Source organism: Leptonychotes weddellii, chromosome 11, assembly GCF_054177405.1.
Source record: "Leptonychotes weddellii isolate Sample4059 chromosome 11, ASM5417740v2, whole genome shotgun sequence".
NCBI classification, from domain to species: Eukaryota; Metazoa; Chordata; class Mammalia; order Carnivora; family Phocidae; genus Leptonychotes; species Leptonychotes weddellii.
In genome coordinates, this window is record NC_138379.1 from 65,105,445 (window position 1) to 65,111,325 (window position 5,881).

Genomic DNA, 5,881 nt, shown 5'->3' on the forward strand with positions numbered 1-5,881 from the left:
CTGATTTCTGTGCATTGATTTTATATCCTGCCACTTGACTGAATTCCTGTATGAGTTCTAGCAGTTTTGGGGTGGAGTCTTTGGGGTTTTCCACATAAAGTATCATATCATCTGCAAAGAGTGAGAGTTTCACTTCTTCTTTGCCTATCTTTTTATAATTTAAAGTTAATATTTGGCTCTCTAATTTTCCATCTTTCATTTTTCTAACAGACACAATTAAGGTTATAAATATTACTCTAAGTATGACTTTGGCTGTATACCACTGTATTTAATATGTATCATATTTGGTACCATTTAATTACAAGTACTTTAAGATTTATGTGATGACTTAATCTTTAATCCATAAATTTTTAAGGAGTTCACTAAGTTAATATCTCTACATATGAAGTAACTTAACTTCTTTTCCCGAAATTAGTTTCTAACTTAATTGCATCTTTATCAGAGAACATGGACTGTTTGATACTAATTCTTTGATATATGTTGATATGAGTTTGGTGGCTCAACACGTGGTTATTTCTGAAATATTCTTGTGTGCTTGAAAGAAAATAATCTCTTTTGGGAACAGAGTTCTGTATATGTTTGTGAATCTGGTTTATTAATTAAGTTCATTTTTTTGTCAGCTTATTGTATCAGTTACTGAGAAAAATATGTAAAAAATCTCCCATTTTGAAAGTGAATTTGTCAATATTTTTATGTTCTTCTGTTAATAGTGGTTTATAGATTTTTAAAAAAGATTTTATTTTTTACTTGAGAGAGAGAAAGAGAGAACATGAGCAGGGGAGGAGCAGAGGGAGAGGGACAAGAAGACTCCACGCTGAATGTGGAGCCTGATGTGGGGCTTGATCTCACAAGCCTGAGATCATGACCTGAACCAAAATCAAGAGTCAACACTTAACTGACTGAGCCATTCAGGCGCCCAATAGTGGTTTATAAATTTTGAACCCTATGTTATTAAATGCATTATCTTGTTAATTGCTCTTGTTATCATTATGCCATGTCCTCTTTGTCTTTAAGAATGCTTTTTTTTTTTTGGAACAATTTATTTTCTCTGATATTAATATAGACTTCCTCTTTGGTGAACATAGGAGACACAGTTAGTTACTAACTCAGTATTTATTCAGCTGTTTATTCTTACTAACCAAACTTCAATTCTGTTCAGTGGCGCTAGGTACAGATAAAACACCCTATGTCTTTGCCTCTCTTGGTTGCCATATGCCATATTAGATTAAATCATATGCTATGTTTATTTTTGAATGGAAGCATAGTTGATTATTGGCAATTTTACATGATCGAGCCTAATATTTTTGGCCAAGAAGATTTGTAAATGCAAGTCAGTGAGTTGAATGTTTATGAAGACTATTTTAAAAGAACTCTATTTTGCTGGCCTGGTTTTTCAACCTTCTGTCCTTTGTCTTTTTATGGTCTTTGACCCAATGACTGGTATTACAGTGATGATATTATATCTAAAAGACTGAAAATGCATCTTAAGCAGGGCAGGGTGGAAGGATAGAAAAAGTTCTTGAAAACTCCCCTAATCAATTGCACCAACCCTGGATGGCATACCCCTGGATATATCATTATATGAGAAAAACAACCCTCTATTTAGTTAGTGCAACTCCTACTCCTCTCACCCTAATCTCTGCTTTTGATGATGATGACCCACAGCTAAGTAAATAGCTCCAAATAAATTGAGCTGGTTTCCTGTGTACAGGTGTGCTCCCTTACCTTCTAGTCCTCTGCTCTTCAGATTGAGGTATGAGGGGATTCATTCATGAATTCAAATGAGCTTGTGATACTATTAGAAAGATACATGGTTGAGAAAAATAATAAGATGGCTCTTTTTTTGTTTCTCTATCCAAAGCCAGGGGAGATTTTTACATATATTGGCTAATATGGGGGAAGGACTCCGGTGGCAGCTGCCTGGGTCCCAAGCCATTGGCTATTTAAGTCAGGAGATATTAGAAAAAACAATCATTTTTTTTTTCATTTACTTTCAGCAACACTTCTGCCTTTGGGAGAAGAGTCTTGTATTGTAGCAAGCCTAATCTGGAGTATGACAGATGTGTTTGGGGATTAATGGGCTGTAGTATGCGTGCAGCTGGCTCTGGACCTGCATTTTAGGGCCAATGGCATAATAATGGCTCCTCCCCATTAAGTTCCCACCATATGCTAGATAGTGTGCTAAGCAGTTGCCATGTATTAACTCATTTAGTTCTTAGAACAATAGGTCAATTTTATTGTTAACAGCCTCATTTCTCAGATGAAGCAACTGGGACAGTGAGAAGTTGAATAATTTGCCCAATGTCACCTGGTTAGGATGGGGCTGAGCTGGGATGGAACTCTGGCAGCTGGACTCCAGAGCCTGTGCAATCAGCTATGGCCCCTTGGCTGCTTCTCCTGACCTTGTATAGAGTTGTCTCCCCAGAATTTTGAACCACATCGGGAAAGAAGCTGTGGCGAGAAGTGAAGAGAAAAACAAACAAACACAAGCTATTGGGGAGGAAAAGCCATTACTGAAGAAGCTGCGAGGAGACAAATGCAAGACTTTCCCCACCCCAATGCTCTGATTTTGTCCAGAAATACAATTATCCATTTATGCTACTCTGGGATCTTTTGGTTGTAGGCAGGGATGTCTGGAAGTTTCCTCTCCCACTGCCATCCTTCGACAAACAAATCTGAAACCTTTTTCTGAGGTTTGGTCCCACTTTGGCTTCCATGGAGCAGCTTGCTGGAGTAGAAAGTGTGGTTCTCTGAAGTCAGACAAGCTTGGCTTTGTATCCCTCTTCAGCTACTTACTAACCTATGTGATCCCCGTGACCTGCACCCGTCACTTAATCTCTCCAAGCTTTCATCTCCTTATTCGTCAAATGGGAATGTTAACTGTTAACATGTGGCCTTGTTCACCCAGTCAACGAGTACGTATTGATTGCCTGCTTTGTGCTGGTCACTGGTAGGTAATGTTTTGTCACAAGCAGGTCGTAAATCGTATTTGATCTTAAGCTCCATGAACTTATAATTCAGTGAAGAAGCTAGACTCCTGTGATAAGTGCTCAGACTGTTCCGCTTACAGGCTGGTGTGGTAAGGAGCGTGGAACATCTGTGTGGGAGGGCACTTAGCAAATGTCCAGTGCTTGGTCATTTCTTCCGGTCCCTCTCTTATTTGAAAGGAGACTGCTGCTGCCAGCCCTACCATACGTATGTATGGTTTTATTTCAGAAAACTCCCTCTCGCCTAGGATGTCTTTTTTCCTTTACTATGTAATGTGGTCTGAGGTTATGCTGTTTAACTACCTTGCAAAGCCCAACGAGGTGATTTGGGCCATGTGTAGTTTGCACCTTGGGCCCCTTTCCTTCATCTCAGGCTTCATGCAATATTTAACAATTAACCTCACATCTCCTCTGGAAAAACAATTTGAGAATTCAAGAGAAAACTGTAGCGAGAAAATCTTAAAATCTGAAGGAAGTGAAATAAAAACCAGTTTTAGGCTTTTTGCCTTATTATTTGCATATTATACTTAGAGAATTACTTATTATGGTTTTTGTTGACTGCCTCCCAATAACCCCATTCCAATTATAAACGTGAAAAATGTGAGAATTTTAGATTAGTTTCTCCCAGAGTTGATATTAGAGTCTGGCACTTCTGGATTCTTGCCCTGTGTTCTGTTGCCAATTCAGACTCCCTAGGAATACAGGCAAACACATATTGCCTCACGTATTTTTTTTTTAATATTTTTATTTATTTATTTGAGAGAGAGAGAGAATGAGAGAGAGCACATGAGAGGGGGGAGGGTCAGAGGGAGAAGCAGACCCCCTGCCGAGCAGGGAGCCCGATGCGGGACTCGATCCAGGGACTCCAGGATCATGACCTGAGCCGAAGGCAGTTGCTTAACCAACTGAGCCACCCAGGCGCCCCACGTATTTTTTTTTAATCCATAAGAAAGTAGGCTAAAATTCAGGAGGTTTCCCACAGAGATCAGGAAGAAGATTTTATAAAATGCATACATTTTTTTTTTTCCTTTCTTTAGGTGTGCCTTGATTCTGTAAAACCACCAGACTTTGAGGTTAGGTAGGGTTCAGTAAACCTATTTTTAAAATTTATGAAGGGGGATAGCTAAATTCTCTTAGCTCAGAAAACAAAGGGTGAACATTATTTGAAGACTTAAGTGTGTAGGTTTGACTAGGCGGGGATGAAGGAAAGTGTGAGGGTCACATTAAATTTGCAAATATTTTTTTCCAGGTTGTTTAGCAGGGTGACTCAAAAACATCTTACCTCTAAATTGACAAGCACCACTTCAGATAAGTTTATATTAGCATCTTTAAAAATATTGGCTCTAGAAGCATTTTATATGAGAACATCTACACTTACCGGCCACCAACCTTGAAGCCATGAGAGCTTTTTTCACAGCGTTTTTCCTTGTAAGCCAGTAACAGTTCAAAATGCACAAACCCACAGAATGGTGAGACTGGGGACTAGTGGTCGTAAGGAGGAGGGGTCTGCAATGAGTCTTCAAAACTATACAAAAACCAGCTTTTTATGACTTGGAAGTGTTTCACAGTAATTAGAATAATTTAATCTTGAATTTTCAGTACAGATAGTCTATCTAGAAGATGACGGTAGCAATGGCGCAAGCTATTTCCACAGTTCAGTTTGTGAAATATCTTGAAGAAAATACCCTATTAGTACTCTGTAGGTCAGTGATTGCATATTTAAAGAATTTCATTCTGCAATAAAACCTTTATCAAGATTTAATTACCATAAAAGCAGAGAGGCAGAGGTATTTGGGATCTTTACGTGAAATCATAATTAAAACCCATGTGAGGTTACCCACAAATATTTAGGATTTTATTTAATTGAACCCAAGATGAAAAATAAAACTAATGAATGGCAAAGTTCACTATACAACTTGCAGTTAATGTAACAGTCTAATGATTGCTCAGAAAACCAAGGAAGATTTAAACAGACACACATACATATAGGTAATATATACGTGTCTGTATTATTTTGTTTTCTCATATAAGCTGTGCATGTATCTCTATAGGCATGCGTTCGTGTGTGTGTGTGTGTGTGTGTGTGTATGTGACATGTTATGTTATTTTCAGAGCCCGGTCATTTTTACAAAAAATAGAATTTTTTTTCAGTGAAGATTCCATCCTAATTCTTTGAACTTGGCTTATAGAATCTCATATTCTGCTCTCCTGTGAGTTCGATTTTATCCTTTAGAGTCCAAAAGTGGGAATATAATATAAAAGCTTTAAGCTTCCTTGCTTGCCTTAGAAAATTGCACAGAGATAGTCCCAGTAATCAAACCCGTAAAGTATGACTTGTTTTATGAGCAAAGATGTCCAAAAAACTTAAGAGTAACCTTTAAATTTATGTGGCAAATTATTAAGCCTTTGATGCCTCGTTTCTGTCCTCAGCTGTACATGCTTGATAGTGAAGTTAACAAAAAGTCACAAATATTAGCCCAGAGAATGCACGAAGTAAAGCGGAGTGTTTGAATACTCTGAGGCTGAACATGTAACAGTATCAGGTCCAAGGAGAAGGAGTTAGAAAGTACACATGTCCATTAAGGACCCTGGTATCTTCTCCATCCCACGCTACACCCCACCCTCCCCGAGAGGAAGAGATTACAGGCACTCTGTTGTTCAGAATATGTTTTAAAACTTTCTGTGGTGTATGAAATGACCCTTTTTTCTAAATAGACTATGAATACCATCATTTCTAAAGGTGAACCTGAGTACATAAGCTTGAGTACAAAATTGAAGATACACTCAACAAACTCAAACTGAATAAACTTAGAATGTGAGTATATAGAGCCTTGAAGAAAAATTCAAAGTAACACACAATTGCCGGGGACCAATATTTATAGAATGCTAATCAT

General features: G+C 38.0%; 1 pseudogene; it reads left to right on the plus strand.

Annotated features, from left to right (window-relative positions):
• Positions 1-5,498, plus strand: part of LOC102741024 (large ribosomal subunit protein uL18 pseudogene) — a 6,940-nt pseudogene extending 1,442 nt beyond the window's left edge.
• The last annotated feature ends 383 nt before the right edge of the window (positions 5,499-5,881 follow it).